Raw genomic sequence first — 21383 nt, 5'->3', positions numbered from 1 at the left:
GCCCACTCTGCTGTCACTCTTAGCGATCTAGCGCCTGATTGGCCGGTAGAAGTGCGTGCTCTGGTCAGGCTCACCTCTGGTGCTGCCCTCCACTTCAGCTCAACTAGGAGGTGAGGGAGAAAAGAGGGAAAATGTCTTTTTCCTTGGCTAACGAATATGCTACCTTCTCCCTGTTGCTTTTACCACATGTAGATGAAATTTGTTTAAAAAAGCTGCTTTTCTTAGGGGGCCACGTGTGGGCCCCTCGCAATGACAATTTTTTGATATGGGCCATCTGCTCGTATTTGAACCTATAACTCTTCCTCGGTCCATCTAGTTTTGTTTCTCCAACCCCCATTGTGGCCTCTTTGTCTCTCTGAAGTCCCTGAGAAGAATCCATGAGGAAGACTTGGTGTTGCACATTTAGTTTTGGTCACTCAAGAATGTGGGACACTTCTTGTTTTCAATGATGAGTTGTAGTCAACAACCTCCTTTCACAGTGTTTTGTTTCAGAGAATATGGTCTTTGGGTAACATGGATGGGCCTCTCCAATTCAACTGGGTTTTTGTAGTTAGTTATGGTACTGCATTTTTTTTAAAATTTTTTTTTTTGTTTTAATTAGTTACACATGACAGTACAATGACCTTGACAGATCATACATTTGAATCAGATGGGATATAATTTCTCATTTTAAAGGAGATATTGAAAAATTCTCACTCCACAGCTGCTAATACCTCTGACCCATTCAAATTAGAGAAATGAGTTAGGGTTGCTAGATAAACTAGTGGTGGGAACGTTAGAGGCCTCATCATGAATGAGACATTCAGTGGAGTACTGGATATGCTTAGCCTGGAGAATAAGATTCAGAGATTGTGTGATAACTATTTTAAAATATGTAATGGATTTTAAGGTAGCAGAGGAGTTGGGATTTCTCCATCTGGGAAGTTACAGGGCGATTCGTTTCATTCCATAAAAGAATTTCTAAAAATCAGAGCTTTCTAAAGATGAAATCTATGATGTCAGGAGGTCATGAGTTCCCTAATATTGATATTAAGCATAATCTTGAACATCATTTGGCAGGGATGTTGTCAAGGAGCTTAGATAATAGGGTGGATTGTAAGTCGTGAGTTAATTTTCAATACTCCTTTCAATCTTTTGGTTCTTTTAGCTAAGACAGTGACACAGATAGCTGACCATATTAGTCTGTACTTAGGATGATTCATAATGTTGGTGGGATCCTCACTGATCTAGGTTCTGATTTCTAGCTATTTAGCTTTCTAGTTATAAAACACAATACTTGCATACATTCTTTGTTATCTTTTAAAAAGATTCATAGTATTGTGATTACATGTAATGTTTGCCTATTTGCCAATGTCTTGACTGGGCACAAGATCACGAGCCACCACACACCTTGTAGATTCAAACAGCAATTCTTTATTCCCGAACTCACACCGGCCTCTACACACGTTCTGGGGAAATCCAAGTTCTGCTGCCAATTCACGTCCCAAAAACTTTCTCAATTCTACGAGAACTTAAGGGGAACTCAGGCAGCAGGACCGCCCCATTCCCAGCAGCAATAAACTTAAACCTGGAACTTCCCTAAAACCAGATTGTCTTAAACCGAGAACGCCTTAAACTTGTCTTAAACCGGGAACACCATAAACCCAAGGAGCGGGATACTTTCTCAAACCTGCAGGATACACCTTAAACCTGGATCCACCCTCATCCTTGAGCAGGGTCACCTTTCTCAAACACACATGCAAGGTCACAGCGGATTTCCAAGGCAAGTCCATTTAACATGGGGTACGCTGGCAAGGAAATTTTGATGTGTCATTCCTACTTGGCAATGGCCCTCAGCACCTATTTATTTTGCCTATTTATTTTTAACAGGTAAAGAAAGTTTTTAGGAAGAGTACATATCTATATTTTTGTATAACTTTACTAACATCAAGGCATTTAGGTAACTAACTCATAAACAAAGTTTTTTTTTTTTTCCCACCCATTGGACAAAGCTTCAAAACCAAGTCAACTGATGGTTTCAGGGAGGCCCAGATAATTATTGCTCTTTGCATGTGCTCTTTGCAATTCATGAAATATTGGGACTTCATTACTGATTCTTAAGAAGCAGATTACAATTAAACTTCAGCTAGGTGCAGTGGTGTATGCCGGTAATGCCAGTGACTTAGGAGGCTGAGGCAGGAGGATCACAAGTTCAAAGTCAGCCTCAGCAATTCAGTGAGGTTCTAAGCAACTTAGTGAGATACTGTCTCAAAATAAGAAATAAAAAGGGCTGGGACTGTTGCTCAGTGGTTAAGCACCCCTGGTTGCAATCTCTGGTACCAAAACAAATCAAACAAAACAAAAACATCAACGGTACCGGGGGAGGAGATCAATCAAATTATGTTATGTGCATGTATAAGTATGACATAATGAACCCACTATATTGTATGACTATAATACACCAATAAATAATTTCAAAAAGCTCTTCTGATCTTTTTTTAACTTGGAAAAAGTTATTTTAAGAGTTAATTAGAACAACTGGAGAAAATAGACAATAACTTTGAAAATGGAGTTTATAGCATTACTTACATTTTATTAAAATGTTCCAATAATGAAAACAATGTAATACCAGTATAAAATAGATTTATAGTCTTATGAGAAGAGCAGCTAGCCTCCAAGTAGACTCTGTTGTCTAAAATAAAGAATTAAATATATTTTTAAGAAAGCATCATAAATCAGAAAGACAAGGACTTATTCAGTAAATATTAGTTGCAGAGATGTAGTATCAATACAAGAAGGTATAAAAAAAGGTTTATATTCACATAAAATATATTCTATGTTTATTATTGTTAAATATTATTTTTAAAAGCCATAATAAAATTTACACTATTTTAGTGTAGAAGAATCTTTTAAATCTGAAGATTGGGAAGACTTTTGTTTGTTTTTGCTTTTTCTTTTATTGGTGCATTATAGTTACACATAATAGTTGGGTTCATTTTGATGAAATCTTACATGCATGGAATTTAATTTACTCCATTTTCAGTCCCTGGTGGCCTACCCTTATCCCTCCTGTCTTCTCTCATCATATTTTCCTTCCTCTAATGATCTTCCTTTCATTTACCTATTTATTTATTGCTTTTTTGATATTTTTATTTATTTGTTTTAATTAGTTATACATGACAGCAGAATGCACTTCAATTCATAGTACACAAGTAGAGTCACACCATTCATGCAATCATACATGTACCTAAGATAATGATGTCCGTGTCATTCTCCCATCTTTCCAACCCCCATGTTCTTTCACCCTCTTCCCTCCCCTTTGACCAGTCCATAGTTCATCCATTATGAATCAGCATCCACTTATCACAGAAAACGTTTGGCCTTTGGTTTTGGGGATTGGCTTACTTCGATTAGCATGATATTCTCCAAATCCATCCATTTACCTGAAAATGCCATGATTTATTCTCTTTTAATGCCGAGTAATAGTCCATTGTGAATATATACCATAGTTTCTTTATCCATTCATCTACTGAAGGGCATCTAGGTTGGTTCCCAGTTTGGCTATTGTGAATTGTGCTGCTATAAACACTGATGTGACTGTATCACCATAGTATACTGATTTTAGTTCTTTTGGATAAATATCATGGAGAGGGACATCTAGGTTGTATCATGGTTCCATTCCTAATTTTTTAAAAAATATCCATACTTCATTACGGAGTGGTTGTGCTAATTTACAGTCCAACCAACAATGTATCTTTTCTCCCACATCCACACCATAATTTATTATTTTTCTTGATAATTGTGATTTTAACAATTGTGATTTAGAGTGAGATAAAATATTAGTGTATTTTTTATTTTCATTTTCCGTATTGCTAGAGATGTTGAACATTTATTTCACATATTTGTCGGTCATTTGGGTTTCTGCTTCTGAGAAATGTCTATTTAGTTCTTTTGTCCATTTATGATTGGGTAATTTATTTATTTTTTGGGTGTTAAGCTTTTTGAGTTATTTACATATTCTGAATATAAATCCTCTTTCAGAAGAGTAGCTGGCAAATGTTTTCTCCCATTCTGTAGGCTCTTTTTTTTTTGTATTCTTTATCATTTCCTTTGCTGTACAAAGTTTTTAATTGGATGCCATCACACTTGTTGATTTTTTATTTTATTTCTTGAGCTTTAGGGATCTTGTTAAGGAAGTCAGTGCCTGCACCAGTATGTTGGGAGTGTTTAACCTAGGGTTTCTTCTAGCAGTTGCAAAGTTTCTGGTCTAATTCCCAAGAATTTGATCTACTTTGACCTGACTTTTGTACATGGTGAGATAGGGATCTAATTTCATTCTTCTACATATGTACATCCAATTTTTCCCAGCACCATTTGTTCCAAGGACTTTTCCTCTAACATGTATTATTTAAGTGTCAGATGATTGTGAGTGTGTGGGTTTGTCTCTGCACCTTCTATTCTGTTTCATTGGTCTTCATGTCTGTTTTGACATAAAACTCAGGAAGTAGTACGAGCATGTTTTGAACCACATTCATATCTACTGACGCTCTGTAGTATAATATGAGATCAAATGTTATAATTCCTCCAGCATAGCTCTTCTTGCTCAGGATTGCTTTGGCTATTCTGGGTTTCTTTGTCTTCCAAATAAATTTTTGAACTGTTTCATTTTTTCTAGTTCTGTGAAGAAAATCATTGGTATTTTGATGGAGATTGCAATGAATCTGTATAGTGATTTTGGTAATATGGCCATTTCTGACAATATTAATTCTTCCTATCCAAGAACATGGGAGGTCTTTCCATCTTCTAAGGTCTTCTTCAATCTCTTAATTGTTCTATAACTTTCATTACCTCCTTGATTAGATTAATTCCCAAGTACTTCATTTTTTTTAGGTCATTATAAATGGAATAGTTTTCCTGATTTCTTTTTCAGCAGACCCACTGTCAGAGTAAATGGAAACTATTAATTTATGAATGTTGATCTTATATCCTGCCATTTTGCTGAATTCATTTACAGCTCTAGAAGTCTTCTGGTAATGTATTTTGGGTCTTCTAGATATAAGATCCGTGCCATCAGCAAACAGATAATTTGATTTTTTCCTTTTCCTATTTGTATCTATTTAATTTCCTCTCTTGCTTGTTTGTTCTGGCTAAAGTTCAAAAACAGTATTGAGCAGGAGTAGTGAGAGTGGACATCCTTGTCTTGTACTTGATTTTAGAGGAAATGATTTTAGTTTTTCTCTATTCACTATGATATTGGTTTTGGGTTTGTCATATAACCTTTAAAATGTAGAAGTAAGTTCCTTCTCTCCCTATTTCTCCAAGCATTTGTAACATGAACAGATGCTGGATTTTATAAAAGACATTTTTTTTGCATCCATTGAGATAATCATGTGATTTTTTTTCCTTAATTTTTTTTTGTGATGAGTTATAGTTATTGACTTGCTTATATTGAACCAAACTTTCGTCCCTGATAATGGTGTATTATCTTCTTTATGTGTTTTTGAATGTAATTTTCTAGTATTTTATTAAGTATTTTTGCATCCATGTTATTCAGGGATATTGTTCTTTTGTTTTCTTTCCTTGATGTGTCTTTATCTGGTTTTGGTATCAGAGTTATACTGGCTTCATTGAATGTATTTGGGAGTGTTCTCTCCCTTTCAATTTCATGAAATAATTTGATAAATACTGGAGTTAGTTCTTCTTGAATGGTCCAGTAGAACTCAGCCAAGAATCCATCCGATCCTGGATTTTTCTTTGTTGGAAGATTTTAATTTCTGTTTCAATTTAATTACTTGATATTGCTCTACTTAAGTTTTCTGTGTCTTCCTGGTTCAGTTTGGGCAGGTCATATATTTCTAGAATTTTGTCAAAGTCTTTTATATTTTCCAGTATATTAGAGCATAAATTTTCAGAATATTTCTAATGATCCTCTGGATTTCAGAAGTGTCTATAGTGATATTTCCCTTTTCATCTCTAATTTTGTTTATTTGGGTCTTTTCTTTCTTTTAGTTAGTTTGGCTAAGGGTTTATCAATCTTTTCTTTTCAAAGAACCCACTATTTTTTGTATTCCTGTTTTGTGTTTTTTACTCTCAATTTCATTAATTTCAGCTCTAATATTAATTATTTCCTGTCTTCTGCTGATTTTGGAGTTAGTTTGTTCTTCCTTTTCTATGGCCTTGATGTGGAGCATTAGATTATTTCTTTGGAATTTTTCTATTTTTTAAGTGTAGGCATTCAGTGTTATAAAATTTATATAAAAGTCTATTTACTCTTAGAACAGACTTCATACTTTCCCAGAAATTCTGATATGCTGTATCTCTGTTATCATTTGCTTCTAAGAACTTCTTGATTTCTTCTCTTATTTCTTCTATGATCCATTCCTTATTTTAAAGAATATTGCTCAATCTCCGTGTGTTTATGTGGTAGCTATTATTTTTTTTTCGCTGTTGATTTCTAATTTCATTTCATTATGATCTGACAAATGTATGGAATTATATCAACTGTTTTGTATTTTCTAAGACTTACATTGTGACTTTAGACTGTGGTCTATTTTGGAAATGTTTCCATGAGCTGCTGAGAAGAAAGTAAATTCAGTTGTTATGGGGTGAAATATTCTGCAGATGTCCATTAGATCCATCTGATTTATAGTATTATTTAGATTGGAAGTATCTGTATTGATTTTATGTTTAAATGACCTGTCTATTGGTGATAAGAGTGTGTTGAAACCACCCAATATTATTGTATTAGAGTCCATTAGGGATTTAATGTCAAGAAGCATTTTTTATTTTTTTTATTGATTGTTCAAAACATTACAAAGCTCATGATATATCATCTTTCATACATTTGACTCAAGTGGGTTATGAACTCCCATTTTTACCCCAAATACAAATTGCAGGATCACATCGGTTACACACTCACATTTTTACATAATGGCATATTAGTGACTGTTGTATTCTGCTGCCTTTCCTATCCCCTACTATCCCCCCTCCCCTCCCCTCCCATCATCCCTCTCTACCTCATCTGCTGTTGTTCAATTCTCTCCCTTGTTTCCCCCCCTTTCCCCTCACAACCTCTTATATGTAATTTGTGTAACATTGAGGGTCTCCTACCATTTCCATATGCTTTCCCTTCTCTCTCCCTTTCTCTCCCCCCACTCATCTTTGTTTAATGTTAATCTTTTCCTCATGCTCTTCCTCCCTGTTCTGTTCTTAGTTGCTCTCTTTATATCAAAGAAGACATTTGGCATTTGTTTTTTAAGGATTGGCTAGCTTCGCTTAGCATAATCTGCTTTAATGCCATCCATTTCCCTGCAAATTCCATGATTTTGTCATTTTTTAGTGCTGTGTAATACTCCATTGTATATAAATGCCACATTTTTTTTATCCATTCATCTATTGAAGGGCATCTATGTTGGTTCCACAGTCTAGCTATTGTGAGTTGTGCTGCTATGATCATTGATATGGCAATATCCCTATAGTACGCTCTTTTAAGATCCTCAGGGAATAGTCTGAGAAGGGCGATAGCTGGGTCAAATGGTGGATCCATTCCCAGCTTTCCCAGGAATCTCCATACTGCTTTCCAAATTGGCTGCACCAATTTGCAGTCCCACCAGCAATGTACAAGTGTACCCTTTTCCCCACATTCTCGCCAACACTTATTGTTGTTTGACTTCATAATGGCTGCCAATCTTACTGGAGTGAGATGGTATCTTAGGGTGGTTTTGATTTGCATTTCTCTAACTGCTAGAGATGGTGAGCATTTTTTCATGTACTTGTTGATTGATTGTATGTCCTCCTCTGAGAAGTGTCTGTTCAGGTCCTTGGCCCATTTGTTGATTGGGTTATTTGTTATCTTATTGTTTAATTTTTTGAGTTCTTTGTATATTCTGGATATTAGGGCTCTACCTGAAGTGTGAAGGGTAAAAATTTGTTCCCAGAATGTAGGCTCTCTATTTACCTCTCTTATTGTTTCTCTTGCTGAGAAAAAACTTTTTAGTTTAAGTAAGTCCCATTTGTTGATTCTTGTTTTTAACTCTTGGGCTATGGGCGTCCTATTAAGGAATTTGGAGCCCAACCCCACAGTATGTAGATCATAGCCAACTTTTTATTCTATCAGACACAGTGTCTCTGATTTGATATCTAGCTCCTTGATCCATTTTGAGTTAACTTTTGTGCATGGCAAGAGAAAGGGATTCAGTTTCATTTTGTTGCATATGGATTTCCAATTTTCCCAGCACCATTTGTTGAAGATGCTATCCTTCCTCCATTGCATGCTTTTAGCCCCTTCATCAAATATAAGAAAGTTGTAATTTTGTGGATTGGTTACTGTGTCCTCTGTTCTGTACCATTGGTCTACCTGCCTGTTTTGGTACCAGTACCATGCTGTTTTTGTTACTATTGCTCTGTAGTACAGTTTGAAATCTGGTATCACTATACCTCCAGATTCACATTTCCTGCTTAGAATTGCTTTTGCTATTCTGGGTCTTTTGTTTTTCCATATGAATTTCATGATTGCTTTATCTATTTCTACAAGAAATGCCGTTGGGATTTTGATTGGCATCGCATTAAACCTGTAGAGAACTTTTGGTAATATCGCCATTTTGATGATGTTAGTTTTGCCTATCCATGAACAGGGTACATTTTTCCATCTTCTAAGATCTTCTTCTATCTCTCTCTTTAGGGTTCTGTAGTTTTCATTGTATAAATCTTTCTAACCTCTTTTGTTAGGTTGATTCCCAAGTATCTTATTTTCTTTGAGGATATTGTGAATGGAGTGGTTTTCCTCATTTCCATTTCAGAAGTTTTATTGCTGACATACAGGAATGCCTTTGATTTATGCGTGTTGATTTTATATCCTGCCACTTTGCTGAATTCATTTATTAACTCTAGCAGTTTCTTTGTAGACCCTTTTGGGTCTGTTAAATATATTATCATATTCATCCGAAAATAGTGATAATTTGAGTTCTTCTTTTCCTATTTTTATGCCTTTAATTTCTTTTGTCTGTCTAATTGCTCTGGCTAGTATTTCAAGAACTAAATTGAATAGAAGTGGTGATAGAGGGCATCTCTGTCTTTTTTCAGATTTCAGAGGGAATGCCTTCAGTTTTTCTTCATTTAGGATGATGCTAGCCTGAGGTTTAGCATATATAGCTTTTACAATGTTGAGGTAAATTCCTGTTATCCCTAGTTTTTCTAGTGTTTTGAACATAAGGGAATGCTGTACTTTGTCGAATGCTTTTTCTGCATCTATCGAGATGATCATATGGTTCTTATCTTTAAGTCTATTGATGTGGTGAATAGCATTTATTGATTTCCGTATATTGAACCAGCCTTGCATCCCAGGGATGAATCCTACTTGATCATGGTGCACAACTTTTTTGATAAAAAAGCATTTTTTAAAAATGTAATTAGGTGTATTGACATTTGGGGCATATATATTTACTATTACTATATCTTTTTATTGGACTCTTCCCTTTATCAGTATGTAGTGGCTTTCTTTGTCTCTTCCGATGAATTTTTGCTTGAAATCTGCTTTGTCAGAAATGAGAATAGTTAATCCTGCTTGGTTTTGGATTATATTTGCATGGGATATTTTTTCCATCCTTTTACTTTCAGCCTACGGCTATCTTTTTCTAGCAGAAGAATTTCTTTCAAAGAGCACAGAGTCAGATTTTACCTTTTAATCCAGTCTACTGATTTATGTCTTTTAATTGGGGAGTTGAGATCATTTTACATTCATTGTTATTATGTATAGATGTTTGTTATTTCCTGTCATTTTGGTTTGCTATATTTAATTTGATCTTGATTTTCATTTAATTAGTTACTCTTCTAGTGAGCTTCATCTGTTTGGGAGCTTTGGGGTTAGTTTTTGTTCATCAATGTGCAATATATCTTTAAGTATTCTTTGTAGAGCTGGCTCAATGGTCATGAATTCTTTTAGTTTATCCTTATCATGGAAAGTTTTTAATTTCTCCATAAATTCTGAAAGATAGCTTTGCTGGATATAGCAATATTGGCTGGCAATTGGTTTCTTTTAGAGCTTGGAATATCTCATTCCAGGCCCTTCTTGATTTTAAGATCAGAGTTGAGAAGTCAGAAGGTGGCCTTATTGCTTGCCCGGAAGTGTAAACTGATGTTTTTCTCTTGCAGTTTTTAATATTCTTTTCTTATTTTCTATGTTAGTCATTTTGATGTGTCTTGGAGAGGTTCTTTTTTGATCTTGTCTATTTAAAATTCTGTAAGTTCCCTATATGAGGATTTCTATCTCATTTCTAAGGTGAGGAAAGTTTTTTACTATTATCTCACTGAAGAAGTTCTTAATGTCTTTAGTCTGTATCTCCATGTACTCTTCTATCCCAGTTATTTTTAGGTTTAGTCTCTTGATGTTACCCCAGACTTCTTGTGTATTTTGTTCCTGGTCTTATTATTTTTCCTTTATTGCATACTGAGTTTTCATACTTCACATGCTCTGTCTTCAAGATCTGATGTTCTATTTTCTATATAATCTTTGTGATGCTTTCAAGTGAATTTTTAATCTGATTCATTGTATCTTTTATTTTCAGGAATTCTGATTGGTTTCTTTTCAATACCTCTCTTTCTTTATTAAAATGGTCTTTCATCTCCTGTGTTTGCTTTCTTAATTCACTCTTTAGATCTTCTTTTAGTTCATTGAACATTTTAATAATCAGCTTATTATAGTCTTTCTCTACAGTTTAATCCATTTCCATATCTGTAGTTCATTTGTTTGGGGATTGTAAATTTTGATGGGAGCTATGTTTGCCTGTTTCCTCATGTTTTCAGAGGTCTTAGATTTATGCATCAATTGAGATGGATTCCTCTTCCTCTTTCACATGATTCCCTTTTGTGTGTATTTATCTTTTTTGTTCTAGGGACTTCTCTGTTTTTGATGTATGAGTAGATATCCAGGAATAGAACTTGAGATCTCCTCTGGTTGTTCCTACTTGGGGCCTGGTTATTGTTTTGGAACTTTTGTCTCACCTATTTTATGTGTTGAAGTATTGTTGAGGCTCAAGTGAGGTTAGTTTGTATGTAGAGTGAGGCTTACTGTTATCTTGCTCAGTTGTGAGTATTGCTCAGCAGCAGGATCTCTACTCTGTGAACTTGATGTTTTTTGACCATTTTCTAGCCCCTCTTAGAGAATGGAAGAAACCAGGAATAGCAATAATGGTAGTAACAGATATATAGTCTTAAAATAAATGTCTGGTGTCTACTTTGACATCTATAACCCTAATTTCTATCTGTATAGGAATGGTGGAGTCAGCATTTAATATCAGTACCAACAATAAACAACAAAGATCTACATCAGATATTAAACAATTTCATCCACTGTGTTAATATTCACAAGAACATGGATGGGGTAGAAATTACAAAAGCTTTGAAATTCTACTAGAGCTGGGGTTGTGGCTCAGAGGTAGAGTGTTTGCCAAGCATGCATGAGGCACTGGGTTGGATCCTTGGCACCACATAAAAAAATAATAATAAGTAAAATTCTATGAGATAGTGGAATTACAGTTTATTAAATGAAGAGAAAATAGCATAGGAAGGTAAGAGAAAGTTTGAAATATTTAAAAAGTGAACAGAGGAGAGGCAGGAGATATGTAGCAGATATCTATAAATAAATAAGGCTATAAATAAGGAGGAGTAAAAAAATAATTAAAAGAAATAAAATAATGAAAGAAAAAGTGGGAACAGGAAAGTTTGGCTATTATTGGGGGAAGAGAGAAAAGTGGGTAATAAGAGGAACAAAAAGCAAGTTACAAACAATGTAAAATTAAAATAGCTCAAATTCATGTATCATTTTATCTTTAATATTATTTCTCATATTATATTCAAAGTTTCTGACTTTCTCTGTCTCTATGGTTTCCTTTACTGTCCAATGTGGAATTTTGGTGAATTCTCTTAGTTACCCACCTCATGGAGGGGCAGTCTTCTTGCTTTTTAATCTTGAGCTATGGAATTCCTGGGAGGTGCATCCTTCCACTAATCTTCCAATTTTCTTCTAGGATGACTTTTAACTTAGGGGAATAAAGAGGGCTGAGGTTGCAGCTCAGTGGTAAAATGCTTGCCTAGCACATGTGAAACACTGGGTTCAATCCTCAGTACTACATAAAAATAAATAAATGAAATAAAGGAATTGTGTCCATCTACATCTAAAAAAAATTTTTAAAGGGATGAAAGATATAACAAAGAAAAATGTTTTAATTATGCATAAATATAAAATATTTAGGAACAACTTACACAGTTAATGGTAAAAATATCTGGCAATACATATGTCAATTATTTGGTTTATTTTCCTATTAGAGATCATTAAGTTCATAAGAAATATTACAAAAACTGAGTAAACAGAAGGCATGAACACAATTCACAGAAGAGAAAAATCAAATGGCAAAACACATATGGGAAAACATTCAGCTTCATTAAAAATGCAAATTAAAATGAGGTATAATTTTATCTTCTAAATTATCAAAGATTTGATTGTTTTGAAGAATGATCATACTGATGAAAGAGCAGAGTAAAGCAATTTGGTAATATGTGTCAAGAGCTTTAAAATGTCAATGTTCATTGACCCTGTAATTCTGTTTCCAGAATCTATCCTGATAAAATAATCCAAAGCAGAGCAAAAGTTTTTCATTTTTTTTTTTTGCAGAATATTGATAATTTTGAAAAATTAAGAACAACTGAGAAGGCAATAGTTAAGCAATTTATTGTATTTCCATATGAAGGAATATTGTGATGACAATACGATTACATTTATGAGCAGTTTTTAATAACATGGGGAAATGCTTATATTATAACATCATGCAAAAATTAAAAGATATAATTTTTTACAAACAAGACTGGAAGAACATTAGCAAAATATTAACAAAAAGTTGACATGAGTGTCAGAGACAATACCCCCTACACTGGACCACATAAGATTAACCCAGCCAAATTCTTATTCTTTGGCTCTGTTTTCTTTCAACACCATGTGGCTGGCCACCCTTCTGTTAACTCTTAATTTCCTCAGTCAGACGATAATAAATTTAATTTGATTACCTCTTTCTTTTCAATTAGTGATACCAGCAGGTAACCTTGATTATGCATGCAACGTTCTGGCTTCTTAATCAGATTTGGATTTAGATCAGATTTAGATTTTTGAGAAACACATTTGCAAACATTATTTAGCTGAAATTTTCTGCAGATGACATTTATGTTGATTTTACTAGTTTTAGTTTTGTAGAACATCACTCTCCAAACTGGTGCACAGATTCTGGAGCTTTATGTTTTTGCAGCCTATAGCCTGCATTATGCTGACCATATCCCCCCGTTATCTTTTGTGTTCCTCTACTCACCCACCTGACTTTGACTTTTCCTTTTTTGTTTTGGCTGCAGTGTTTGGCTATTTGCAAGGCTACAAGTGTGGGAGGAAATTCTCCAGCAGTCTGACCCAGTTTAGAAATCCTGGCTTTCCAATCAGCAATGCAGATGGCTAGGTCTCCTTGCTCTCTGTGCACCATGGGATTCACACTTGCCTTTTTTTTGAGCCATTTTCTCTCCTCAGCGCCATAGATAGAAATTGTGGCTGTATAAGACTTGCTACCTGTTTCCTGTTTGCTTGATGCTACCTGGGAATGAGGGTAGTTTGGCATCTCTTTTTCCTAGGAAACTCATGCTGACTTTTGGCAACCGTTAGGCCCTTTCCAAGTGCTCATGAACTTGTTTACGAATCCTTCTGTTTACTCACATTTGCCAGGGATATGAGCAAGAGTTATTTTTCTTCATTTTTGAAAATCAGGGCATCTGCTCATCTCCAATTTTGTTCTTCATGCCTTGCTCTTCAGGATTTCTCAGAAGTTTTTTATAATCACACCTGCATGTTATTTTAGCCTGAATTAATTTGGGTGTAAAGACCTGAATTCATCTAGTGTGATTAGGTGCTCTCTTTCAAACTTGCCTTGTATGTAGGTGTTCAATTCCCTATGAATGATGCTTGTGTTATCCTTTTTTAGGTGTTTGATCATTCTTAATGGAAAAGATAAAAGCCAGATTGAATGAAGTCATTGTTTTCTACTTAATTTGTTTACTTTAGAACATTATCTTCAATAGATTCAAGACCTATCCTGTTCTTTTTTTTCCCCCTATTCTGTTCTTTTCTTTAAACATATTTTGTTGAGTTAAGCATTTTTTTTTTGTCTCAGCTACTTAATTAATGCTACTGGGAGATCCGTGGCTGCCTTTTGCTGTGACCTTATTTATATTGCTTAAACTTGGTTTTCTCATATGTAAAAGGGTAAAAATAATAGTATTTTTATCATCCTCAAGTTATTGTCAAGATTAAGTGAGTCAAAATTTCTGAGGGTTTAGAGTGAGTAATATCTGTTTTTTAAATAAATATTCTTAAAAACCAATCTGTATTTTCTAGAGAATTCCCTCCCATTTTTTTTTTTTTTTGTATTTTATCCCCCTTTTTTTCAGTCATTGGGATTGTCATAATTGAGTGGTTAGAATTTATGTCTTCATTAATGATTACTTTAGAGTAGCCTCAACTATTTATGAAGCATATAAAGTGTATTTGATCATTTGGTTCATTCCTCATTAGTAACTTTAAATTGCTTTATCCTTTTGATCTTAGCTCACTAAACCTTTGAAATACTATTTATGAATTAACACTTTTGAAAACATTCTTTTGAACTCTATGTGTTCTGGCATTCACATATGTTTCCTTTGCTAGTTTTTAAAAAATGAATAACTGGTACCATTTCTCATTTTTAGAACAATAATAATTTAGTAAACCTTTTTTTCTTCCTCACTGATATATGTTTGAATGATGATAAAATGATTCCAGTCTCATTCACCAAGTTATATATGATTTATATAACCCTTATCTACAAAATGACTAGCATGTCTATAAGCTAGAAAGTTCTGACGTTTTTGATTATTTGCTACAAATCAATTTTTCTAGTATACATGAAATATACTTTTTAATCTGACTTTGAAAAACTTTCCCATATTCTAAATTCCCATGGTATTTGCTAATTTTTCAATGGATGAAATAACTTTCTTTTATAAACAGCTTCTTATCAGCTTAGGGAGAGAAGCTGAGATGTATATATTTAACATTTACATATCTATGGTGTAATATCCATATGTTTCAATGCATAAATATGTATTTTATCTCTTTTTCTCTTAGAGGATATTTATACTCAATGTTTATTGAAGTTTCTAAAGTGGTTTTTTTTAATAGTAATAGAGAAGCTCCATAGAAGAATGTGTAGCATTTTAAATGATTTAGAAATTGTATAGTTCCCTGAAGCCCTCCAGGCAGGATTTGGGCTAAATAAAGAACAGAATATCACATAAGTACTTAGGAAATGAATCATCCCCTCTGTGAAAGCAGGCAAGATATCTCCAACTTCCAGCCAGGAAGACAATGTGGGGTGAAGTGTGCCTGTTTCTGCTTCTATTACATATCCAAAAGGAAAGGACCAAAAGCATTTTGTATTTAGTGCTTATTGTACATTCATTGCCTCTTGTGAAATTTGTATAAAAGTGACCCAGGAGTCCATTTAAGTTCTTTTCTTGCACTAGCCTACCTTACTGCCTTATATTTTTTCTGAGATCTCCTGCAGGGTCCTGACATTCTGGCTTAATTGAAATATCTGCTACTTCCTAAATCTACTCATGCTCCCTGCTATCTATAGCTTAATCAACAAGGGAAGCTTTGCTAATGAGCAGGCTGATATCAAAAAACCACTTTTTTAGTTGGTGAAACTTGTGACTTGTTCATTAGTATGATAAGTGCTGGAAAAGGGAGCTCATTGGTGAAATTAAAGGTATTCAATTTATGTTAATTTGTTAAGATATGTTAATGACCTTGTCTCCACCCTTTCAGAATCTGCCAGAATTTGTATCCTGTTTCCCTTGAGATGGTGCCAGAGACTTGTCCCTAGCTGCTTCTGTGTCTAGCCAGTTGGTTAGGGACAGTGTTTCTCAGCCTCAGCATTATTGACGTTTTGGGCTGGATAATTCTTTATTGCAGAGGGCTGTCCTATGCATTGTAGGTTGTTTAACACTATCCCGGGCCTCCACCCTCTAGACACCAGTAATATACTGCCCTCCTGGTGACAATGACAAATGTCTTCAGATGTTTCTAAGTGCCCCCTAGGGGGAAAAATCACCCCAGTTGAGAACCAGTTGTTTAGGAGGATTTCTGATAGCCTGATTCTGAATAGAGGGAACAGAACTCTGCTTAGTTATGTGAGCACTTGCCTGCCGGGAACATATCACACAGAGATGGAGAACCTAAAGGATGACTGTGATTTGTTGGATTTACATAGTAGGTTGTTTGTATCCTTCATGACTTCTATGCTGATAGGTGTTTGTCCAATATGTCTCTGTGTCTGAGCCTTGATTCCATTATAACTTAATAGTGAAATTGATGGTAGCTAATACTGTCCACTGCAGATTTCTTTGATTGCTTCTGTAATTTACCAAAAAGAACCACAGTTGTGATGGAATTGACTTTGGCCAGTTCACAGAAGGGTGTCTGGTAGTGCCACAACTTGCACATTTTAGATATTATAGACAAGCAAGACTTTGGTGGAATTAAGTCTTCGTGGAGGCACTCTGGGCCCTGGAGAGCTAATCAAATATATTGGGGGTAGGCAGACTCCACTTTCGCCCAGGAAAGGGAAAGGTAAATTCAAAGGACTTCCAGTGGTCAAACTAGGGATGTATCAACCTAAACTTTAAAGGATTCTGTAGCCTTTGTGACTTCCAAAGGCTAGGTGATGGCCTGGGCTTCTGTACTTACCTTTGAATAAGCTGAAGGATCCTGGAAAACATCATCATATGCCTTTTTAAAAGTTTTTTTTTTCTTAGTTGTCAGTGAACGTTTGTTTTATTTAGGTATATGTGGTGCTGAGAATCGAAACCAGTGTTTCACACATGCTAGGCAAGTGCTCTACCACTGAGCTTCAACCCCAGCCCATCATATGCCTTTTCCCAAAGGCAATTGCTATCATGACATTGGTCTGTATTCTTCATATTTTTTCGACTATGTATCATGAACCAACAAGAAATTTATATCATTTATTTCTATAAATTATTTACCATGTATATTGTTCTGTAAATTACTTTTTACTCAACACTATGCTTTTGAGATCTTTGTTAATAAAACTCTTCATTTGTTTTAACTTCTATTTAGTAATCTATTTTATTAATATTCCATATTTTGCTTAACTATACCTTAATGATGGATATTTAATTGCAATTATTATTATTGTAAGCAAAAGCACAATGAAGATATTTGCCTGTATCTCCTGTGCATGTATGTAAGATTTTCTCTAGGGTATATAACTAAAAACAAAACTATTGGTTTTCAAAGTCACATATATGGCTACACTGCTTTCTCTACTTCAGTATGCAAATTCATCTTGAGTGGGAGTTTGTGTGTGTGTGTGTGTGTGTGTGTGTGTGTGTGTGTCTTGTTTCTTGGAGAGGTATAGTAGTCTCTACATGACTCACTTTGGTCTGGAATGGTCAAGCATGTTTCCCATTGGGGACTTGAGTGTTCCTGGAGATGACATTTGTGAACCAGTGGACATCTCAGCTCAGTTCATGTGGTCTAACTGTCCATGCTTCCTCCTCTCCCCCTGGACAGCAGCTGGGGCCAGATGATTTCCTAGCGGGGGTCGCAGCTCTACCTTGATCTCTTTTCATCACCAGAGGACCCCTTCTCACCCCATTTCACACAGTAACCCTGGCTCCCTTCCCTTCCATGGCCCATTACCCTGCCTGACTTGAATTCCTGGCTGCTTCTGTGACTTCCTGTTGGAAAGCCCAGTAAGCCTGAGTTTCTCACTTGCCTGTACTTTAATCTTTTTTTTTTTTTTTTAGATCACAGAAAAGTTTATCCTGTTTTTGAGCATAGCTATATCTTTTTAGTGAATTAAAATGTTTATCTATTAGTGTTACGTGTTTTTTTTTTTTTTTTTTTTTAGGTGGTGAACAATGTATGTAGCTTACAGAGCTATTTGGTTAGAAGTTTAACAGAACCATGTTCAGAATTTTAGAGTCTCTTTCTAGATCTAAGCCTATACATTGACACACACAGACACAAATCATGCACATACCACATGTGGGTAGATATGTATGTGTGTCTTGAGGTAAATGGAATCACGATCCACATGTTCTTATTTACATTTTTGTAATAGTACATCATAAGCATACATTCATTCACATCTTTCTTCCTCACTTTCTTCCTTTCCCTCTTTCTTTCATTATTCCTTGATATTTATAAAATACAGTTACTTTGTGGTGCTAGGGACTAATTAATTATTGCTTTACTATTGATATTTATGTTCTATCTAATGTTTCACAATTAAAACTATGCTATAGTGAACATACATTTTTGTGTGTGTACATGTACATATAAAATATTTTTTTCTCAAATCTGCACATTTCTTCAGAGTGAAACTCTTGATACATAGGTCATGGTACTTTTTAATGTGAGATTCTTCTAAATTGTCCCTCAGGAAGGGCCAGACCAAACATGTCTTATTTTCTTAAACCCCTAGACCAGCCCCACCCAGACTGAATCAGAGTGTAAGTTGCACATAAAGGATCGTGTTTGTACTAAACCCTGGTGTAATGATAGAAGCTTCTGCACCAAGAAGCAACTGGTTGGGTGTTCTCTGGCCTGCAGGCTCCTTGGCATCACCCTGTGAGTGGAGGAAGTCCCTCCGTCCCCGCAGCCCATTCCCAGCACACACAGGGCCAAATGCTGTGGCCTAGACAACATCATACTATTCATCTTTCAAAGTTTGTCCATTTGATAGTGAAATGATGTGGCATTATCATTTTCATTACCAGTGAGACTGGGAGTTTTTTCATATCTCTTTTGGCCATTTGCATTCTTTCTCCATGAACTCCCTTTGCCTATTTTATTTCTTATTGATTTGTAGTAATGCATTTTCATATAATAACTGTAACAGCTACACACACACACACACACACACACACACACACACACACACACATACACACACACACATGATCAAACCTGATTTCTTGGCATCATGTTCTTATTCTGGCTCATAGAAAAGGACAAGAAAAGAATGAAGGGCAAAAGCTTTCTTGAAAAAGGAGGTATGACACTTGCCCATATCACTCCTGCTTATATTCTGATGAAAATTTGTCACATGGCCACCTCTTTAGGTAAGGGATACTGGGAAATGTATGTTTAACTGGGTAGCCACTGTCCTGCTAAAATTTTCAAGGGGGAATGTTCTGTTATTAAAATGAAATAAGGGATGATTTAGCAATCTCTGCCTAATCCAGTCCTCACTTAAAAAAATATCTATTTTTTAGTAGTAGTTGGACATAATACCTTTATCTTATTTATTTATTTTTATGTGTTTCTGAGGATCAAACCCAGGGCCCTGCACATGATAGGCTAGTGCTCTACCACTGAGCCACAATCCCAACCTCAGTCCTCAGTTTTGATATCTGAACAGGTTTAAAAAAGAAAAATCCAGGCCCATGATAGAAAGTCAAAATACAACATATACATATAGCTAGGTCTGTCTAACTAGAACTATCTATTATTCCATCAAGTCTAAGCCACACGTTTTACACCTCTAGCAGGTCCAGCATTGAAATGTGTCTAAATGATTGATGGTTCCCTACACTTTCTGCCAGTAAGAAGCAGAGATGGAAAGGTTGTCATTGCCTGCACATCCAAACAAGCTCTCTACAGAGGGAAAAAATATTTAAAGACCATTTAAGGAAGGAATATGATTATTCATTTTTGCCTTGTAATTGTTTAGGACACCTGAAAAAATCAAGAATATTTCAGCATCAAAAATTTATGGAATAGGGGCTGGGACTGGGGCTGGGGCTCAGTGATAGAGCGCTTGCTTAGTATGCATGAGGCACTGGGTTTGATCCTTGGCACCACATAGAAATAAACAAAATAAAGGCATTTGCCCATCTACAACTACAAAAACATTTAAAAAAATATGGGTAGATGTTAGCTTCTTAGAAGAAAATTCCAGAGAAAAAAGAGGAATGCTCTGAAGAAATGCTGCATGCCAACACTCTTGATGAAATGAGGAACAATAATGCATAGAAAAATATTAACTTTGATGACGGTGAGTTGGAAAATAAGTGATAAGAATTTACTTTGAATGTGAACCCATAGACTTCTATAATTAGTTTACTATGTTTCTTTTTGTATGTACAAGACTGATACATGAAAATGTTCTATTCTAAATAAGTCCGAGAATGCTATGAAAGCATCAAGACTGTCAAATACATTATCCCAAACTCTGGAAGCAGGCAGAAGAGATGATTAGATGTTCTTTCAGTGCAGTGCAGGGTTTGATTTTCTATTTATTCAGCTATTTTACAACTCGACAAGGACAGAGTTTAGTTTGAACATCTATATCCAGTAGAAATGCAAATAATTTCTGTCCAGTAGAATGAATAAATCCAATGATTATGTCTCTAGCCTTGCCTAACATTAGCCAGTATTTTGTTTTGTTTATTTAAATCTAACCCAGCAATCCATTTAATTGCCCCTATGCACATAATGTTCTTTTGGCTGGTTTTAACCTCGTACTTGTTCCCACAATAATTAACAAGTTGAATAAAATCTTTAACATGTGCTTATTTAAAACTTACGTGACAATTTTGTTCTTTACACTTTTGAAAACTATCCTTTAACAAGTCATAGGTCACTTGGCAGCGTGTGTGTGTGTGTGTGTGTGTGTGTGTGTGTGTGTGTGTGTGAGTGACTGGAGATGGAACTCAGGGTGCTTTAACATTGAGCACCTCCAGCCCTTTCTATTTTTTATTTTGAGATAAGATCTCACTGTGTTTCCCAGTTTGGCCTGGAATTGGTGATTCTCCTGCTTCAGCCTCCTGAGTCACTGAGTTGATAGGTGTGCCCTATTATACCCAGTTTGGCAGCATTTCTTTAGTGGTGCATAAAATAATGCTATGACCCATGTCTTCCGTGCTCGATTGCATGGATTATGACGTCACTGAAGCATCGATTTGCGTCTCATCAGTGAGCCATGGAAAAACACTGTGACCAAATCACAGTCACTGTGGGGTGTGCCCATTTCAAAATATTTTGACTAAGAATTAATCTTGAAATGCTCTGTAGTAGGCATTTGTCATTACTGAGCCTGCTCAACCTCAGGTTAGTGTCCTCACCGTGGCTGACACTTGGTTCCCTAGCCTCCTTTGAAACTGGAGAGTGCAGGTATGTGACACACTGTCCTGCTCTGTCAATTGGGAATGGGTGCCCCAGGAGGCACCATCTCCAGGGAATCCTCTAGGGTGGCTCTAGCTGTCACGGGATGGACTTCTCAGGGTGGCCATGGCTAAGAAGAGAG

At 35.5% G+C, this 21383-nt stretch overlaps 1 long non-coding RNA gene across 20 annotated transcripts in view; it reads left to right on the top strand.

The window, feature by feature from the left end:
- The window catches only part of LOC110599248 (uncharacterized), an 82486-nt gene that overhangs the window by 16230 nt on the left and 44873 nt on the right, over positions 1-21383 (top strand). For 2 of the 20 annotated variants that reach the window (XR_013429069.1, XR_013429077.1), the window contains exon 1: positions 21141-21250. The exons of 17 other annotated variants lie outside the window; for them this stretch is intronic. This is a non-coding gene — a long non-coding RNA (uncharacterized LOC110599248). Of the gene's footprint in view, positions 1-21094; positions 21251-21383 lie in introns of those variants that run through there. One more of the 20 variants, XR_013429074.1, reaches the window with a different exon arrangement.

This window comes from Ictidomys tridecemlineatus, chromosome 12, assembly GCF_052094955.1.
Source record: "Ictidomys tridecemlineatus isolate mIctTri1 chromosome 12, mIctTri1.hap1, whole genome shotgun sequence".
NCBI classification, from domain to species: Eukaryota; Metazoa; Chordata; class Mammalia; order Rodentia; family Sciuridae; genus Ictidomys; species Ictidomys tridecemlineatus.
Note: the sequence above shows the minus strand (reverse complement) of the source record. Positions and strands in the feature narration are given on the sequence as shown.